Raw genomic sequence first — 22,246 nt, 5'->3', positions numbered from 1 at the left:
AACTTATAGTAAAAGAAAATCAGTTATTATTTTATTTTAACAAGTAAGATTTATTTTAAGTATTTTAAATTTGTATAGTTAAAGTAAGTTATTTTTTTAAATATTAATATTATATTATTAAGGTGTGTAAAGATTTGTCATTAAAATTTAGTTGTTGTTTTTTTGTTATTACTTATTTTATATGGTTTAAGTATATGTGAGTTAATTTATTTAATTTTAAATAATTAGATAAATTAGTTTATGATAAGAGTTGAAATTAAAACCTTAAATGTTAAGTAAATAATTGGATTTAAATGTTTTGTTGATTTAAGTATGGAGTATTAATAGGTAAAGAAAAACAATATATAGTTTAGATTAATTTAATATTAACTAAAATATATATTATCTTGTCATGAAGGCTCAATTTATATTAGTAATGTTTAGGGTGTAATGGACAACATTAATTTTATTGATATTATTAACTAGTGGAATTTATGATCAACCTTAAAGGGATGAGTTAGTTCACAAGATAGCTAGTGAGGGTTATTAGACTGGGGTCTATTATAAAAATAAATAAATAATAAATATCAAATTTTATATCAAAACCCTATTGTGTCATGTAAGTTGTAGTCAACCTTTATTAACATAGTCTTTTATGAAACCTTAAAAAAAAAAAAAATTGTTTGTGTTTTGGCCCTGTATTTTGGACATGACAGAAGGATACATGCATATCCTACTGACTACTAATGAGTGAGTGAGAGTCCTCTTAGTACTCTCTTGGATACAGAGATCTTGGTAGGCATGTTGATATCTTTGCTGTCGTCCAATGAAAGTTAAGGATGTGCAGGGAAAGGGAGGAGAAATTGATAGTTGAGATACAAAGTGCCTAAGAGTTCTCACATGGTATGAGCATATCCAGGAGCCATACATGGACACACAGATCTACCACTTCCTATTATAGGCTAGAGAGATCCAACAACCATCGACCATCCGAGTGCAATGATATGCATAGTGATAGATAGGGCCATTTGCCACATATGTCTTAGAATTGAAATTACTTTTTGATGAATGAAAAACTTTCTTTACTAATTAGTTCTACGTTTAATATAAAACTTAATAGATAGATAGATAGAAAGAAAGAAAGTGCATAAATATATTCTATATCTAATTTTGCTAACATTACATAACCTATAAAAGAAAGTATATAAGGAATATATAAATGGAGAAAGAAAACAAAGAATAAAATTAAGGATATAACATTTAAGATGCATAATATTAATAGGTTCCTTAAAAGAAACACCATCAATATCAGCAATTTTATAAGCACCTAAACCAGAGTCTTTAATAACAACAAAAGGTCCAAGACAATTAGGGCTCAATTTTTTTTTTTAAACAAGGTAAAGCATTCACATTTTGTTGATTCTCATATAAGACTAAATCACCAATAAAAAATGCTTGTTCAATTACCTTATGATTATATTGTGTCTATAGAGTTTTATGACAATCTTTTATATGTTCTAATGCATGTACTTATTGTACATCCAACATTTCTAACTCTTGTAAATGTTGTTCTCAAAAAGTATCTTTGTCAATTATCCCATGAAATGAAACATGAAAATAAGGTATTTCTAATTCCAAAGAAATAATAACATCAGTACCATAAACATGAATGTAAGGAGAAGTACTCATCGTAGTACGATGTCTTATAAGCCCATAAAGTATATGTCAATTGAGTATGCCAGTCATTCGCATGCTTGTTAACTATTTTTCTCAAAATTTTCTCAATGATTTTATTTGATGCTTCAGCTTGACTATTAGATTGAGGATAATAAGGAGTTGAAAATTTATGTTGAATTCAATATTTCTCTAGGAATTTTGCAACTTGTTTTTAAAAGATGCACCATTATCTAAAACTACTGCTGAAGGTATACTAAATCTTGTTATGATATTATTAAGGATGAAATCACAAATAACATCTACAGTTGTTAAATGAAAAAGAACAACTTAAACCTACTTCATGAAATAATCTATAGTAGTTAGAATGTAAGTATGCCCTTGAGAAGAAGGTGGTGAGATTTTTCCAATAAGATCAAAACCCCAAATACTAAAAGGCCATGGAGAAACTTGATTATGAAGCTCATAAGAAGGAGTAAGAATCAAATTACTATGTTGTTGACATTGAGGACATTTCTTAACAAACATAAAAGAATCTTGTTTCATCATTTACCAATGATATCCCATTCTAAGAAATTTATTAACCAGAGATTTTCCATCAAAATGCTTTCCATAAGAACCAAAATGAGCTTCTCCCAAAGCTATGAAAATTTTAGTTCTATTAAGACATCTTAATAACAATCCTTCATAAGAGCTTTTGTAAAGTGTATCTCATAAAATGATGTAACGTACTGGAAGTTTCCTAATATGATTACAGGTGTTTCTTGTTGATGATTCAAGAAAAGTACCATCCTTCAAAAAATAAAAATGTGGGAATACCATTCATCCAAATGTAAATTAAAACAATTAGAAGTAATCTTTATAGAAATTGTAGGTTTTTAAGGAGTTTGTATAGTAAATGGAAAGTTTTTAGCATTATTTTCAAGATATACCAAAGAAGTTGTTCTTGCCATGGAATCCACATGTCAATTATATTTTCTAAGAAAGATTTGAATCATATAAGAAGAGAATTGTTAAAGCACATCAAGAGCCAAATTTTTATATTGTGTCATTTTATCATTCTTAGTTTGATAATCTCCTTTAATTTGTTCAACAATCAATTGCAAATCTCCATATATTTGTAAGTGTTTGATGTTAAGGGATGAAGCTACTCATAAACCAACTATAAGAGCTTCATACTCCACCATATTATTAGTACAAGAAAAATTTAATTTGTATGATAAAGGAATGCTAACATTTCAGTCATGTTTGTTAATTAATGATATACACTTATTCAGATTGTAAGAATCTACCAAGCATATTAAAGTTAAGAATGTTAACAAAGAATTTTAGTTGCTACCGAGTCCTTTGGACAATTTCTAGTTTGTGTCAAGCAGTTAGTAAAAAGTTGTTGATCAGTAGTATAAACTAAGCATCTCAGTATATGCCAAGTTTATTAGTGCAAACCGAGTTGTGTAGTTCTTACCGAGTTTGTAGTTGATGTGATGTGAGTCTAGTGTTAACCAAGTGACTTAGTTTATACCAAGCCCATAGTGATAACATTGACCAAGCTATGCAGTGTGAATTGAGTGATTCAATTTATATGCCAAGTTTTAGAGTATTCATCGAGTCACTAGTGCAGACCAAGTTCAAGACTACTTGGAAGTTATCAATATGGACCAAGCTTCTACATCTATTGAGTTCATGATGATACCAAGCATTGATAGTGGATGTTGAGCATCAAAAATTCACTAATTTAGTCTTCAGAACCCGAGTTTCTACACTTTGGGCTAACTTTGTAATTCTTGTATAAACTTGTATTCTGGTCGAATTTTTAATTTGTAAATTGAATTGGTATATATGTAATTTATTGTATCACATCTAATATAGTGTGTGAAAGTAATGTAATAATTAGAGAAGAGAAAATAGCAAATTACAAAGGCTACAATAGTATAAGGAGAAATAAAAATTTATCTATCACAACAAGGTGATTTCTACATTTAGAGAAATCTCATTCAACAAACCAAGTTGTAGATCATAAATCAACTACTACTTCATCCTAACAGGTGGATCAGTTAAATCTTTTAAACAAGGTAGACCTAAGTATCTTGTGTAAATCTCTTTACTAAGTGCATACTTCATTATATGCTTGTAAATCCTTTTTCAAGGTGGACCTAGCAATCCTTATTGCTCCTAATATGGTAGATCATTAGAAGTAATCATTGTAAGCCTTAACATGCCAAATTTATACAATAGTAATAAAGCTTGTGGGTATCATCTCCACCCTAGTTGTATTTTATATTTGGAAGGTTTCTAGGTCACCAAATTGTGTGTCAAAAGTGTTATGTATGCTTTAATCTTTTTAGTTTCTCATGCATGCAATTAGATCAAAATTCACATGAAAGATTATTTGTTAATTAATAATTAAATTTTATAAGTTACTAATTCACCCCTCCCCTCTTAGTGACTTAGCCTATCATAATATTTCCAACAAGGAATTTTCTTTTTTCATAGGAGGAATTAAGATAATACCATCACTAGAACCTGTCATACATTTAGATCCATCAAAATACAATTCCCAAATATCATCTTATCAAATAGTTAGAATAGTATCATAAAAAATTCCATTGAAGTAGAAGATGTTTCCGAATGAGGACAAGGAGATTTAGCTAAATGTTTTGTTAAAGCTTGTCCCTTAATAGAATTTTGAGAAATAAATTTAAGATCAAATTGTATAAGTAACATCACCCACCTTTCCAAATGGCCAGAGAGATCAGTTTGTGAGAAAAGATGTTTTGAAGGATCAAATTTGACAATCACATTGATTTCAACATTTATAAGATAATGCCTAAGTTTATGACATGCATAAACTATAGCTAGACATTGTCATTCCAAATTTGTTTATCTTGTTTCATAATCATGTAAAGTCTAACTAATGTAATACATAGGTCTTTCCTTACCATTATCATCATTTTGAGCTAACAAGGCACTCACAACCTTTCAAGTCGCTAAAGTATACAAATGAAATGGCTTATCAAATTTAGCTGGCTATAAGATAGGGGGATTTGCAAGATACTCCTTAAATTGTTCAAAATTTTGCTTACATTGATCATTCCAAGAGAAAGTAGTATCCTTTCTAAGAAAGGAAGTAAAAGGAATTGTTTGATCAACTAACTTAGAAACAAAGCGATGAATAGCTTGTATCTTACCTTGTAAACTATGCAGCTAAGAAATATTCTTAAGAGGAGACATAGTAACGATAACATCAACCTTTTTAGTATCAACTTCTATGCCTCAGAGATTATAAATTCTAATAATTTACTATAGTCTACTCCACAAATACACTTCTTAGGATTCAATCTCATGTTGTAACTTCTAATCCTTTCAAATATTTGTCATAAAATAGTAACATGATCTTCTCTTTGTATAGACTTTGCTAAGATATCATCCACATAATCTTCAAGAATCTTATGGATGTAATCATTAAAAATCAAAGTCATAGCTCATTGATAAGTTGCTCCTGCATTCTTTAATCCAAAAGGCATCATGACCCAACAAAATGTTTCCCAAGATGTTATAAATGTAGTTTTAAATTAATCTTCAAGAGGAATAAAGATTTGATTATATCCAGAAATACCATCCATAAAAGATAACAAAACATGACCCGCTATCAAATCCACAACCATATCAATATTAGGTAATAGGAAATCATCCTTTAAGGATTCCAAATTTAAATCTCTAAAATCAGTATACATCCTTATTATATTTTCTCCTTTTGAAACATGTACAATGTTTGAAATTTAATCAGAGTAATCAATAGAAAAAATAAATCTAGAATCCAATAATTTTTAAATTTCAATTTGACTAATAAAGCAATTCATGTATTCATCTTTCAAATTTTCTACTTCATAGGCTTCATATTTGGTTTTAAAATAATATTATGAGTAATAATCTTATAATCAATACCTAACATATCCAAATATGTCCAAGCAAAAATATCCTTAAATCCAAGTAAAAGGGAACTCAATTGATCATGCTCATCCCGATTCAAACATTTCCCTATCTTTATCATTTTCTTAGGATTATTCTCATTGATTTGATTATCAATAGTCTCAGTTATTAACAAATCACTTTGTATCGAAGAATCCATCAGTAAAGGAACAATATTCTGATTGCCATGTTCTCCAAAATAAGCATCCATATTTAAACCAAAAGGCTTCCTTCATTTTCGATGGAACTTAGTTAAATATTCATAAATCCCTAAAAGTTCCATTATAGTTTCATCCTCTAGGAAAATATCCCAAGTAGCCACTTGATTCATATCAATGAGAATTGGGTTAACCAATTTCAAGTGACCACCACATATATGATTAACATCAAGAGGAAAAGCCAATGGTTGTTTACACAAATTAAACCCTAATCCATATGTATAATCATAAATTTCATTATCCAAAGCTACTTGTATACCTTTCTCATATTTACCACATCCTTTTCCATTAAATCTTGATTTCTTAATAAAATGATAACTAGATAAATTTCATTATCCAAAGGTACTTGTATACCTTGCTCATATTTATCACATCCTTTCCCATTAAATCCTGATTTCTTAAGAAAATGATAACTAGAACCATACCAATCAGCCATTTTAGATGGAGTCCAAGGAGTGACATACATCATAATAACATAACAATCAGGTTTTATCATTTAATCATTTCATGTGCCAAAGTAGCAACAAAATTACTTTTTAGTTCCTCAGAATGCGGAGAAAAAATAAACACTTGTTTCTTAAATTTACTTTGTTTCTTCATGAATTCTAAATTAGAGACCTTATATTCTCCAATAAAAGTAGGACCAAAATCCAATGTCCCCTAATCATCCCCAGTCAAAGAAGAAGATGAAGCTTTCGATTGTTGAATTGTAGGTTTTTCTTCAATCTCTTTACTTGGTTCAAGAGGCTCAAAGTTTTTAACATATTTCACATTTAGGCAATGATTCGGTGCATCATCTGCATGTAATGTATACATTAAGTTGTTATAACTAAACTAAACCTTGTGATGAAGAGTATAAGGAACCACATTCATAGTATGCAACCAAGGTCTTCCTAAAACAAGATAATAATTTAGAGGCCCTGACATAACATGAATAGGTGTATTCAAGATGATTGGACTTACTATAATAGGTAGAGTAATAATGCCAAAAGGTTTTTTCACAATATTACCAAATCTACGTATATGAATGTTATTAGGTTGAATAGTAGTAAGATCAACCTTAATTGATTTAAGCATCTCCATGTTGCAAACATTAAGCCTAGATCCATTATCAATTAACGTTCTTTGAATGATACTTTGATTAATAGAAACAACAAACATAAGAGCATCATATTGATTCTGCACCTCAAGAGAAGGTAAGGCATAGCATGCATGCAATCCAAAATAGAATGAATGTTGTCTTGATTAGGAGGTGAAGTAGGAAGAGTAGATAAAGATTTTTGCAATGCCTCATAATATCTTAGAGAAGTTTGAAGTAACTCCCATGAAGATATCTTAGTGAGAGTAACATGTAATTGATTAACTAAGTTATACTCCTTAAAGGTAGAAGAAAACTTAAGAGCTTGAGGAAGAATAGGTTGAGAAGTTGGTAAAGAAACAAGAATAGTAGTGTGAGGGTTATTCCATGTGAGATAAGCATGTGGAATAGAATCTGTGTTATCAAAGAAATCCAAAGGATCTTTAGGTTTACCCTTAATTATTTGTCAAGGACATATCATCTTAGGTTTATCAATGTTGAATATAGTAGAACATGAAGGTAACCATGCACACATCCTATGGTAAAGGTCAATTGGAGAGGTTGTGGAGGAGAGTGAAATAAGAATAGGATCAATGGAGATCTTATCTGGACCATTTTTAGTCTCACTTCCATGTACCTCATTAGGGAATCTATCCTTTCTTATAATAAAAACCTCATCAAAGTATTCCAAACAAGAATCACACATATTGAAATATAAAAAACATGGAAAGGTAAATGTTTTTACATTTTTAAAGAAATTTTGCAATTTCTTTTTGTATTTTTGAAACATATAAATAAAGGAAATCTAATTAACATGCAAGATGTAACACAAGATACAAATCTAGCACCAAAAAGAAAGAGTTGTCTATTGCGGGTTCACCAAAATGAATAGGGTGAAAATGGATCTCTAATAATGCATAAGATATTCATCACTATTCATATATATTTTTTTAGTATTGATATGGAATAAGTAATAGAAATGCTTGAAATTAAACAAGTTAAGATACATACCTTGAAATATTACCAATCTGGAAATACCTATTTTTTGATGTCTGTGCATAGTTTCTAGAAAATCTACAACTTGTTCTAGACTAGAAATGTTGAGATGGAGAAAACCAAGGAAAATTTTATCCTTCTGAGGGCAGGTCAACCTTGACCCAGTTAGCGTGGCATAATCTTACCTTGGGGTACAATTGTACCCTGCAAAGTTGACCTTGACATGTATTACTTCGATGAAAATTTTGTTCACGGACATCAAAAGTTTTTGAAAAAGGGTATCCATATATGTAATCCAATCTTCAAAAAAACAGCTACATACATCTAAAAATGGGGTTTTTCCTTAGTTAAACCTCCATTTTGGTGATTTCCACCTCCACGAATAGCTGAATATAATAGAATGTGTGTGTTTGTATTGAATGTGTAATGCCAAGATCTAATCTACTACATTGAAGCCCTAGCATGAATATATATGAATGAGAAAGAAACACATAGACTTGGATAAGATAAGAAAGCATACCAAGCTCCCAAGGATAAAGTAATCCTACCAAACTCATAATTTGTAATTGCTATTTCATGATTATATCTTTGAATGCTTGAATAAAGATAATGGTAGATGAAGAAAGATAGACTCTCTCTTGTTCCAAATAGATGTCCATAAATGTATAAAAATGCCTGATATATATAAATAGCTTGATCTTCTATATCATTCTTTTGCAATCTTGTATCTTCATAGCATCATCTTGTTCTCTTGTTATCTCCTGATTCTAGTTGTAGATAGATGCAAATGAGAGTCTTTATATAGAGGCTTCATGGTGAGGCTCCTAGAGTAATGTGAGGATCCATAATTGAAATTTCACCTTGAGTTATGGTCTAATCACAATAAACAACTAAGGAGGGAAAATAATTAAATGAATCTTGAACTAAACCCCTTTTGCATTCAAATCTAAAAGCCCGACATTAATTTTAGGACCCTCTAGGACCAAAATATAAAGAGGAGGAACAAATCCCAAAGAGGGTCAAGGTCAACCTCAACCTTGACCTAGGTTAGGGAAAACCTCAACTTTGCCCTAGGTTAGGGTTGACTTGGTCAACCTTTCAATAGGCCAGGGTTGACCTAGGGGTCAAAATCCAAACAAAGCAGAATGAAGAAAGTCTCGAGGATACCCAAAAACCTAGAAATGGTATCAGGATAGGACTGAATGCTAAGAATAGGCATAAAATCCTCTAATAAATATGATGAAGTCTAGGAGGACCTATTTGTAAATATTACCTAGAAAATAGAGCCATAAAGGAGGGAGTTTAAGAAGAATATTTTAGATCCTAACCCTAATTTTTCCTAAAATGAAGGAATCAAGTGCAAAATACATCTTAAATGCAAATATATCATGATAATTGCACTAAAAGAGGGTGCTAAACCTATCATGATTGAAGTTCTTCCATTTTAAGATGATACAGAAATATATGGTTGGAGGATTGAAATATTTGACATATATTAGACCTGATATAGCTAATGTAGTTAGAACTATGGAAAGATTTCATGAAGATCCTAAAGAGACATATCTTGTAGCTCAATAAAAAGAATTTTCATATATTTCAAAGGAACTTTAGATTATGGGATATGGTATGACATATCACATAATTTCATAATATGTGCATGCATTGATGTAGATTGAGAAGGAAGTGAACATGATGGAAAGAGAACTGGTGGTGGAGCATTTTTATTTGGAGGAAGATTGGTTTCTTCACTAAGAAAGAAACATTTTTGCATTTTACAAAGTATAGCAGATGCAAAATATGTAACAACATCAAATAATTGTAATTAGATGATCTAGGTGGATCTTAAAGACCTCAATAATTCAACCCACACAGAATCTCCCAAACTTGGTATCAATAGATATAGCATGAAAGAAACATTCCTGACAAAATTTGAAATGTATCAGAAGCTAGTCTATTTTCTCAATATATCCTTAGTCAAATGTTTCATCAAATAAGCATAGCAAAGGTTAATGAAAAAGGTGAAAATTTGATAGTCTCAAAAGTGGTAAAAAAGGTCTGAAATCAAAGATCTCATTGATATCTTTTCAACATATTTTTAACAGACTAAATATGAGTCCATATGCAAAAGTTATGGCTTGTCAAAAGTTATGGCTTGTCAATTTTTTTTGTATCCCCCAACCCCTTTTTTGTGAATTGTAAATTGAGTATATTTTATATAATAGAAAATGTCACTATTCATCAAAAACATTTTTTTGGTCAAAGATTGACCTCATAGAGTAGTGATGACATTAACATGTGGAAAATTTGGTGACATGGCAAGATAAAATGACAGTCAAATGAAAGATATGGTAGTTAAATTGATGATGTAGCTATCAAAATTAACACATGGTTGTTGGAAATGATTGAAAAGATCATGAATGAAGAATAGTGGAACTGGTAAATAATTCTTTCAATCATTGTTTTGTCATTGATGTCAAACTTTCTACTTGCAGGAATGACAATTGCTTTAGTGATCCAAATACTATCAATTGGTTGATTGACAAGGAGGAGGCAATCAATAAGATGTAACTAGAGCACCTAGAGAAAGGTTGAAGTTATGATGTTGTAATGAAGTATCAGGATCAGCTAAGTTGTTGATGAAATAGTGTATTGATGACATACTCTAAGACACAGGGAATGGACACACTAAGACACATAAAAAATGTAAGGTTTAACTAAGTCCATTTGAGAGAGTTGAGCAAGCTAGTTAGAGCCGAGAAAATTCTTAGTTGAAGCTGAGAAAGTTCAACTACAGTGTGTGTCGAGAAATTCTTTAGGTGTTGAGCAAGGTCATTCAAGTGCCGAGTAACAGAGGATTGTTAAGGTGCCGAGTAACATAGGATTTTTCAAGTGCCGAGTAACACAAGATTGTTCAAGTGCCAAGTAACTCAAAAAATTTCTTTAGGTGCCGAGCATCAGTAAATAGCAATAGAAGCCGAGTAACCTAGTTAATGCTAAGCATCAGTAAACCAATGATGCCGAGTTGCTGCATTATTTGTTAAGTCAAAAGATTCACCAAATTAGTAACGGTAAGTTTGTTACATTAAATTTTGTGAATTGGTTGGATGATAAGGATGATGAGTAGATGTCACAAAATTTTATGTAAACCATGCTAACCAATTCAAGGTGAATGCTGATGGACTTATCATGAAGTTTTTGGAAGAAACAATTTGGAGGGAAAACAATATCATTCTCCCAGATCAAATCAAATTAATGAGTAGGAATATTTGAGAGAGAAATGAAGAACAATACTTCTTTATAAGGAGTTATAGGTTAGAGATCAAAAGTGAAGAGGGAGTTGATCATAAGTGTGGTCGTGTGAAGAAGCCAAGAGAAGGCTAGTGTGAAGTGTCAAAAGGAGGACATAGTGAGGAGTAAGTACAGAGGATTAAGACTTTTAGTTGATCAAGTGACAATAGAGTGCATTGGCATAATGAGTGGAAGAACTCAAGGAGACAAATCTTGAAGGGTGAACAAGCTGTCAGTACTACAAGGAAGAAAAGCCAAGCAACAAGAAGAACTGAAGAGTGATCTAAAATCTGTAAAGTTAGAGTTGCAATCTTTATCAAGTCAAAACCTTTCTAATACTTTTTTACCATTGTATTAGACATTGAAATCCTATATTTCTAGGTTAGCTTAATAGCTAGGTGGATAAGCTTTAGGAAAAGGATATAAGATCCCCAGGAGAAGGATAAGAGATCCTTAGGAGAAGGATAGGAGATCCTTAGAGAGGGATAAAAGATTCTTTTGAGTAGGTGAGGTGGGCCTAACAGCTCTATGTAAATCCTTCAATAGGGTGGCATTCTAAGTTGAATGTTCTTAAGTCCTCTAACAAGGCACACTCCTAACAGGGTGTAGAAATCCTTTGTGTTGTAGCCTTTAACAGTGTGTTGTAGCCTTTAACAAGGCAGACCTTTAACAAGGAAAACCATCAGAAGTGGTTGAAATCTATTGCGTAGTAATTTTGTGGGTGTCATCCCCACCCCATTTTTACCTTCTTATTCCTGGAGGGTTTCTAGGTCACAAAAATTCTTTGTGTTATGTGGTGATGCATGTTTAATTTTCATCATTGTTTAATGTTTAATTGCATGCATGATAATTTTGATTATATGCCATTAAGAATTTGACAAGAAAGTAAAAAGGCTAGAAAGAAAAATTTGTATTGGACATTATTGGACCTTGAATAACTAATTCACTGCCCTCTTAGTTATTCTAAACGAATTCTAACAATTGGTATCAGAGCCCACTGCTGATTTGTTTCAAGGTACTAGCAACATGAAGATCAAGATGTCCAAGAGAGACATCCCCGAGCTAAATAAAAAAAAAATTGTTGCATGGCAAAGTCTGATGAAGTTACACCTTGGATCAATAGGTGAGTATGCATAGACCTCAATCATAGTTGATCATGTAGACCCTGTAGGACCCCTCACTGTAGAAGACATGAGAAAAAAGAAGGAGTGCAATCAAGCGATGTTAGATATTGCTTTAGCACTAAGCTATGTCGAGTATGATGACATCAATGAATGTGGTACTACACATCAGATGTGGAAAACATTATTAAGAATCTATGGAGGAGATGATAATATCAAGAGAGCCAAAAGAGAGAGCCTAAGAGGAAAGTTTGATGACATGAAAATGGAAGAAGGAGAGAATGTTGCTCAATATGGTGCAAGGATGAAAGAAGTGGTAAGTGCCATAAGATGCCTAGGAGGAAAGCTATCAGAAGAAACAATAAGTAGAAAATACTTGAGAACTTTGCTTCCTATATATGCTATAAGAGTATTAGCTATCCAAGAGCTAAGGTGTGTACCGGGAAACACATTGTCATTTGAAGGAATAATTGGAATACTCACTACCTTTGAGCTATCCAACTTTGACAACTACAAGCCAGAAAACTTTGAATCTGCATTCAAAGCCAAGATGAAAATAAAAGACAATGAGGAGGTGCAAACAAAGAAAAAGAATGGAAAAGGAAAGTATGTATCTAGTGACAGCACCACTGATTAAGATGATGTAGACCAATTGGAGGCATTACTAGCAAGAAGATTTCATAGAGGAAGAGAAAAATTCAAAGGTAAGCTACCAATCATTTGTTTCAATTGTAATGAAGTTGTTATCATTGCAGCCAGATGCACACAAAAGAAAAATTACAAAGATGGAGGAAACCTCAAGAACAAGAAAGAGGACAATAAGGACTAAAAAGGTAAAGGAAAAAGATGCTACATTGTTGAAAAAGACTCTGATGAGAATGATGATGAAGTAGTCTATGTGGCAATGAAAGATGAATCAAATGAAGATGAAGCAACTGCCCTAGTAACTTGCATGAACAAGAATAAAAAATAGATCATAGATAGCGGATGCTCTCATCACATGATTGGAGATAAAAGTAAGTTCATTTCTTTTATTAATATGAAGGAAATAGTGTTAGATTTGGTAGCAATGCACCATGTCAGATCAAAGGGAAAGGTAGTATCAAGCTTACTGAAAAGATATCATGTGATAATGCATACTATGTTGAAGGCTTGAATTATAACTTGTTAAGTGTCTCACAATTAGGCAACATAGGATGCAAGGTTGAATTTGAAAATGGAGTTGCCAAGATCTATAATTCTCAAGGAAGTCTAATAGGAAAAGGTGACTAGACTAGGAGTAATTTGTTCTACCTAAACATGGAAGATGCTTCTTGTCTCATTTCTCAAATTGATGATCTATGGTTATGGCACAAGAGGCTATGTCATGTAAATTTTGACAATTTGATAAGCATCAGCAAAATGAAGAAAGTCAGAGGTCTACCAAAGTTGAAGAAGCCTAATAACACCATGTACAAACAATGCCAACTAGGGAAGATGACCAAGTCAACTTTCAAAAGCAAGGCTTATACTTCTAATGAAGTATTAGAGCTAGTTCATACTGACTTGTGTGGTCCTATTGAAGTGCAAAGCTACAAAGGTGACAGATATATAATGCTATTTGTAGATGACTATTCAAGGATGATGACAGTCATGTTTCTGAAACAAAAATTAGATGCATTCCAAATGTTTAAATGGTACTTGGCTAGAGTTGAGAAAGAGACTAGGAAGAGCCTAAAATGTCTCAGATCTGATAGAGGAGGTGAATTCACATCAAGAGAATTTGAAGAATTCTGCAATGAAAGAGAAATCAAAAGGCAGACATCAGCACCTAGAACTCCACCTCAAAATGGTATAGCAGAAAGAAGGAATAGATTAGTTATTGATTGCACCAAGACCTTAATGATGGAGAAAAATCTTGTACTCAAGTACTGAAGACAAGCTATAAGTACTGTAGTCTACACACTCAATAGAGTTCAAGTCAAGAAAGGTACAAATGCAACACCTTTTGAATTATGGTATGGGCATTCTCCTAATGTAAGACATTTCAAAATATTTGGATGCAAATGCTATATATATAAAGAGTCTAGAAATGGAAAGTTAGATGCAAAGAGTGAGGAAGGCACATTTCTTGGTTATTCTACTAGAAGCAAAGCTTATAAATGCTTGAATGTCAACACTAACAAAGTAGTAGAAAGCACAAATGTGAAATTTGATGAGCTTGCAGAAGTTTAAAGTGTTGAGAACACCAAGAAAGTAGAAGAATACAAGACATTTGTATACTTGTATGAAGGTATACCTAATAATGGTGAAGTTGCAACTCAGAATGACAATCAACAACAAAATCCAGTATCTGCCAAGTCACAAACAGTGAATGCCGAGCAATAGACACATTTAGAAGCTGAGCTATTGAATATAGAGAATGTTCATTTAGATTCTAAGAACCGTCAACATGAAGAAAATGAAGAAATATTTGATGAAAATATACATGAAGATTTAGATTCTGAAAGTGACAACATGCAAACAAGGAAAGAACCAGTATTGGCAAAGTATGTAAGAAGACATCATCCTACAGATCAAATTATTGGAAACAAATAGGTAAGACCAATGAAAAGGAATAGACTCAGAAGTGAGACATGTATGCTCAGAAAAATGGAACCAAAAACAATAAGTGAAGCCATAAAAGATGATGATTGGTACAATGCTATGAAAGAAGAAATAGAGCAAATTGAAAAGAACAAGACATGGAGCTTAGTCTCAAGACCAGCTGACAAGAATGTAATTGGAACCAAGTGGGTGTTTAGGAAAAAGTTAGATGAGAATGGTCAAATCACAAGGAACAAGGCAAGACTAGTCTGTAAAGGGTATGCACAAGAAGAAGGAGTAGACTATGGAGAAACTTTTGCTCCATTTGCTAGAATGGAAGGAGTGAGGACCTTACTGGATTATGTAGCCTTCAAAGAATTTAAAGTCTATCAAATGGATGTTAAGTCCACATTTCTAAATGGTATACTTGAAGAGGAAGTCTAGATAGAGAAACCAGAAGGATTTGTTGATGAAAATAACAAAAATAAGGTATGTAAATTGCATAAGGCTCTATATGGATTAAAGCAAGCACCTAGAGCTTGGTATGAGAGACTCCACAAGTATCTAGTGCAAATAGCATTTAAAAGAATTGATGATAACAACAACATGTACATCAAATCAGAAGAAGGTAAGCATATCCTTGTATCTAAAATCTTTGTGGATGACATAGTTTTTGGAGGAAAGGAAGCACTTTGCAAAAGTTTTGCTGACAAAATGAAACATGAGTTTGAGATGTCTATGTTTGGAGAAATCAAGTTCTTTGTTGGATTGCAAGTACATCAACTAAAATATGGTATATTCATGATATAATCAAAGTACATCAAAGAGATACTCAAGATGTTTGGATTGGATGACTCCAAACCTATCAGCACACCAATGGCAACAGGACATAAGCTATCCAAAAATGATGAATCAACTGAAGTCAATCAAACAATGTATAGATCCATGATTGGAAAACTACAATATGTTGTACATAGAAAACCAAACATAGCATTAGTAGTTGGAATAGTGGCTAGATTCTCTGCTAATCCTAGAGAAAATAATCTCATCGTAGTAAAAAGGATAATGAGGTATCTCAAAAGAACTGATGATTTTGGCCTATACTACAAAAATAATGAGAATTTTGAGCTCAATGCATACACATACATAGATTGGGGAGGCAACATTGATAACAGGAAAAGCACAAGTGGAGAAGCATTATTCTTAGGTAAAAGGCTAGTTACTTGGACTAGCAAGAAAAAAACATGCACATCTCAGTCCACTACAAAAGTAGAATATGTGGCAGCATCAATCAATTTCATGAACATTGTGTGGCTCAAACATCTATTGAAAGGAATAAAAGTAGAGGTAACCAAACCTGTGATACTGTATTGTGATAATACAAGTGCTATAAACATATCCAAAAATACAGTAATGCATGCGAAAACTAAGCATAGTGCAATCAAGTATGACTATGTTAGAGAATTGGTGGAAGACAAACAAGTAAAGATGGAGTGCATTCACACAAAGGAACAAATTGTAGATATCTTCACCAAACCATTGCCAAAGGATACTTATTAATATCTTAGAGGCAAGTTGGGGGTAAAGCCCCTAACTCAAGTAGTCTAAAGCAACAAAGAAGCTGCCCTGCATAAAAAAGGAACAGATCATTGAAATATTAGAAGAATGATGTTGAGGATGACAACAAGAACATAAATTCTAGATTAGTGACAAGCATGGTGATAGAGGAAAAAGAAATAAGATGCAAAGCTTACAAAAAGCATGGTGAAGATGCTACACCTTTGGCATTTATGTCAAAGAGGGAGATTTATGAGAAACTAATCAATAAAAAGTAAGAGGGAGATGTATGAGATTAATAGTAGATCAACAAGTAGCTATGAAGGATCAGGAATATAGAGTAAGGATGTAGTAGTCAAGAGGGGGAAGCAGAACAAAGGATTCAATTTGTATCAGCAAAAGAGGGAGACATGATACAAAAGGAAGATATGTAATGACAACAAGTTTTCTGTTTGGTATATAATTTTGGTGGTAACTAAGTTGATCAGCTCAATCAATTGATCAGTTTGGTTTGCCATCATTGCTAAAGAGGGAGATTGTTGGAAATGATTGAAAAGATCATGAATGAAGAATAGTGGAACTGGTAAAGAATTCTTTCAATCATTATTTTGTCATTGATGTCAAACTTGCTACTTGCAGGAATGACAATTGCTTTAGTGATCCAAATACTATCAATTGGTTGATTGATAAGGAGGAGGCAATCAATAAGATGTAACTAGAGCACCTAGAGAAAGGTTGAAGTTATGATGTTGTAATGAAGTATCAGGATCAACTAAGCCATTGATGAAATAGTGTATTGATGACATACTCTAAGACACATGGAATGGACACACTAAGACACATCAAAGATGTAAGGTTTAACTAAGTCCATTTGAGAGAGCCGAGCAACAAGCTAGTTAGAGCCAAGAAAATTCTTAGTTGAAGCTGAGCAAGTTCAACTTCAATGTGTGGCGAGCAATTTTTTAGGTGCCGAGCAAGATCATTCAAGTGCTGAGTAACACAGAATTGTTTAGGTGCCGAGTAACATAGGATTGTTCAAGTGTCGAGTAACACAAGATTGTTCAAGTGCTGAGTAACTCAAGAAATTTCTTTAGGTGCCGAGCATTAGTAAATAGCAGTAGAAGACAAGTAACCCAGTTAATGTTGAGCATCAGTAAACCAATGATGCCGAGTTGCTACATTATTTGTTAAGTCAAAAGATTTGCCAAATTAGTAACAATAAGTTTGTTACATTGAATTTTGTGAATTGGTTGGATGATAAGGATGATGAGAAGATGTCACAAAATTTTATGTAAACCATGCTAACCAATTCAAGGCAAATGCTAATGGACTTATCATGAAGTTTATAGAAGAAACAATTTGGAGGGAAAACAATATCATTCTCCCCAATTAAATCAAATTAATGAGCGAGAAGATTTGAGTGGGAAATGAAGAATAGGACTTCTTTAGAAGGAGTTATATGTTAGAGATAAAAAGTGAAGAGGGAGTTGGTCATAAGTGTGGTCATGCAAAGAAGCCAAGAGAAGGCTAGTGTGAAGTGTCAAAAGGAGGACATAGTGAGGAGTAAGTATAGATGATTAAGACTCTGAGTTGATCAAGTAACCATAGAGTGCATTGGCATAATGAGTGAAAGAACTCAAGGAGACTGATCTTGAAGGGTGAACAAGCTGTCAGGACTGCAAGGAAGAAAAGCCAAGCAACAAAAAGAACTAAAGAGTGATATGAAATCTGCAAGGTTAGAATTGCAATCTTTATCAAGTCAAAACCTTTCTAAAACTTCCTTACCATTGTATTAGAAATTGAAATCTTACATTGCTAGGTTAGCTTAATAGCTAGGTGGATAAGCCTCAGGAAAAGGATAGAAGATCCCTAGGAGAAGGATAAGAGATCCTTAGGAGAAGGATAGGAGATCCTTAGAGAGGGATAAAAGATTCTTTTGAGTAGGTGACTATAAATCCCATGGACTTGGGTGGGCCTATAGCTCTATGTAAATCCTTTAACAGGTTGGCATTCTAAGTTGAATGTTCTTAAGTCCTCTACCAAGGCACACTCCTAACAGGGTCACATTTAATAGTGTGTTGTAGCCTTTAATAGGGCAAACCATTAGAAGTGGTTGAAATCTATTGCGCAGTAATTTTGTGGGTGTCATCTAGTTTTACCTTCTTATTCCTATAGGGTTTCTAGGTCACCAAAATTCTTTGTGTTATGTGGTGATGCATGTTTACTTTTCATGATTGTTTAATGTTTAATTGCATGCATGATAATTTCAATTATATGCCATGAAGAATTTGACAAGAAAGTAAAAAGGCTAGAAAGAAAAATTTGTATTGGACATTATTAGACCTTGAATAACTGGTTCACCCCCCTCTTAGTTATTCTAAAAGAATTCTAACAATGGTATGATCATGATGATAGGGTATGATCATGACCTCTAATTGGCTAGTGACGTGTGCTAGAAGTGAGTGAATAACCATATGTCATGTGGCATATCCTCTCTTCAATGCCATTTTTGGTATCTATTTTGGTTTTGAAAAATATGGTTAGTGGTTCAAACTTGTAACCTTATAGTCCCTTCTTTCTCTCCTCACCAATGAACCAAGCATTTAATATGAGAGATAATGTGTGCTCATTTGTTTTAAACTGTCACTAGAAGACAAAAATACACTATAGGATTAAATGTGGGGTCAATGAGATTGGAACACATACCATTCAACTCCCGAAGAATCTTCCTAACCATTGAGCCACACATATATTTAGGATATTTTTATTCAAGATTTGTTTTACCCATATTTTTCTATGCCAAAGCTCCTTTTTATAGAGAATTTTAACTATTTTATTATGTTCAAATAATAAAATAGTAATTCAAGATTAGATTAGGAGATTCACAGAATCATTTTACTATGTAAGGGAGACTTAGAATATTTGTAAAAATATTATGATTTTAGCCATAATAGGAAAATATTTTTGTATAAAAGGGGATAGTTATTCTTTAACAAGACAATGGGACTTGGAAAAGTCTTCGTAATTCTTTAAAGGAGAATTTGGGAGAATTCTCTAGAGAATTTAGTGGTCTCGTAGCATGAGATAAAATTTTAGATTTTTTTGTGAGAGTATTATTTATAACTTTGTGTCATTATTGTAAAGGCTTAATGGCCATTAGATTCATACACTTTTGTTTAGAGAGAGTGAATTTTAGTTTTGTTGCTTAGCATTGTAAAAAGTCACAAAGGAGATAGGTAAAAACATATTGCTACCAAGTTCCTGTAAGGCCCACACTAATACCCTATTATAGATCTTAATGAAATAAAAATGATTAGGAGTTAATTAGGTTATGATTCACAATTTTGTTACTAATAATGATTTATGAGATTCTATTAGAAGATAAAGAAGTTTTTGGTTGATATAAGTATAATACCTGTTCAATAACATTAGGTTGATAAGATAAGACTCCATGGAAATGAGACTATATATGTTTAGGCTGAGAGCTTGGTCACAAGATTCAACGTATGATCTACAAGGCAATTAGGAAAGATAAATTAACATCCACTCTAGTGAGAACATCAATGAATTTAGGTTATAATGACATCTAGACATATGGTTACTTTCAAAAATTGGTTTTAAATTACTATGACATAATTATGGAAACATTCTAATAGTCCAAGGAAATTAACCCTAGAAACTCACAGGCAAAACCCTCATAATGTGATAAAGGGATACTGCAAGGAATGTCACTATGTTTAACTTCATTGGAAGGATACTAGTTAATAAGTCTACATATTAGTGATTTGCAGTTAAGAAATTTATGCTAAGATCCATTTTATATGTTTTCATGATTTATTAAAAAGGACCTTAGAGTTTCACTGTTATGTTGGAAAGAGTTGTTATAATATTTAGAATGATAATTGGTTATGTTAAGAAAGATAACTATTGATACACATATTTGATATTTCAATGTTTTGAATATTTTATGGAAATGATTAGATGAAGTTAATTGTATATGTTAATGTGAATTACATGATGTTGGATTATTCTGCACTTATTTGTATGCATTACTATATTATTTTATTTGGGCTACTAATGTTTAACTTGAGTGTGTACGAAAATTGAACCATGGAAATTATTCAGAGAGACAAGGTTCAAACCTATGTGAACATGATAAAATCCAAGGTGAATCTTTGGAAGATTCAAAATCTCATTGTAATGTGTTTATTTCATAATGTGATTGTGCATGGGTGTTATAAGTTTAAAGATCATGTTTAATTAGCGATATGTCATCATGATGTGTAAGTATTTAATGTGTGTCTATCATTTGACACTTGTGTTGTCTCTATGAAAATGACATGTCATGTAGGATTTTGGGCATGAAGTCACTTAAACTAAATTTAATCCCCATTGTGAAATTAAGTTAACCCACATTGGAGAGTGTTAGGATGAGTCATGTTCATGATGGAATTCAAATTATAATTTGATAGGAACTTTAGAGAGCCTAAATGTGATTTCATAATGTTAATTTTGTTAAAATAAGTGACCCACATGGTAATAGTATGGGTTGAGGGTCTAAATATAATTACAAGTTGGTTTAGGGGACCTAGGAGACCCTCTAAACTAGTTATTTTCAAGCCAATTCAAAAATTAGAGTATCACATGACTTCTTTCCTCATCCCACCACTTGGTTAAGTCCCTATTGGTAGAAAGGTACAAGGGTGTAAGAGAGGTAGGTGGGGATGGAAGTGGAGGTCCTTTTAGGGAGCTTGTGCCAAACTTAGTGGTTGTTCACCCACTCTCTAATTGTAGAGACAGATAGAGTTTTGGAAGAAGAGAATTGGAAGCCAAGGAAGAAAAGATCTTCATCACCATTTCATAACCATAGCTTGGAAAGAGATTAGTGCTTCATGCCATGATATCTTTCATTTCATGGAAGTTGATGATGGGAATTGTAAGAATTTTTGCAGTAGGATCCAAGTGTTTATACGTGGTGCATGTTGTAAATGTTTGTGTATGTGAGTGAGCATGTTGAATCTATTTGTATTTGGTTTTGTTTTCTTAGATTGTGGTTGTGGATTGAATGTTGCGATGGGTGTGAAGGCTTTACTCAGCCTTGGGAGGGAAGAGAAGCCTTGGGGTGAAGGGGTTAGTTGGGCTCAACATTGAAGTTGATAAATCCTCCTCTTGGAGAGGGGATAGTTTTCATGGAGTATGGGCTCCATTGAAGCCATATGCCTTTCTATTGTTCTATGGGAGGTATAAGTGAGGATATGTGAAGAGGAGTAAGTGTCGATAGCCTTTTTGAGGCATGTGCTATTATTAGCCCTGTTGTGGCATGTTTCTTGGAGGTATTATTGAAATATTGCAATTACAAGTTTTGTTGTTTCACAAGGATATGTCATTCTCCTCCTTGAAGAGCCCACCTTCACTCAATGTTTATGATTCCATTTGTGAATCATTGTGCAAACCTTTGTTGGGGATTGTAAATGTGTTGTTAAATTGTGGTAATCATATTGTTTCTTGTTATTATGATGTTGTTTGAATGTAACCCAGTTGAGCCTTGTTTCCCCTGGCATAGGGGTGGCCTCTACTAGACCTAGGTTGGGAGGTGAGCCTCCATGGTTCTTGTTATTTGTTGTGTCATGTTGTAGGTTTGTGCTCAAGGAAGTTATAAAAAGAATTCTTAGGATGACCATCTTGTAGATGTTGCTTGAATGAGAAACTTGTCAATGTGTATCTTACATGTATTGGAGGATCTTTTCCCACATTCTTCATATTGTAGCAGTGTATGATAGTACAGTAGCAAGAAAGGGATA

The sequence above is a fragment of the Cupressus sempervirens genome, chromosome 5 (assembly GCF_028749045.1).
Source record: "Cupressus sempervirens isolate cs-2001-9-10 chromosome 5, ASM2874904v1, whole genome shotgun sequence".
In the NCBI taxonomy this organism is placed as follows: Eukaryota; Viridiplantae; Streptophyta; class Pinopsida; order Cupressales; family Cupressaceae; genus Cupressus; species Cupressus sempervirens.
Note: the sequence above shows the minus strand (reverse complement) of the source record.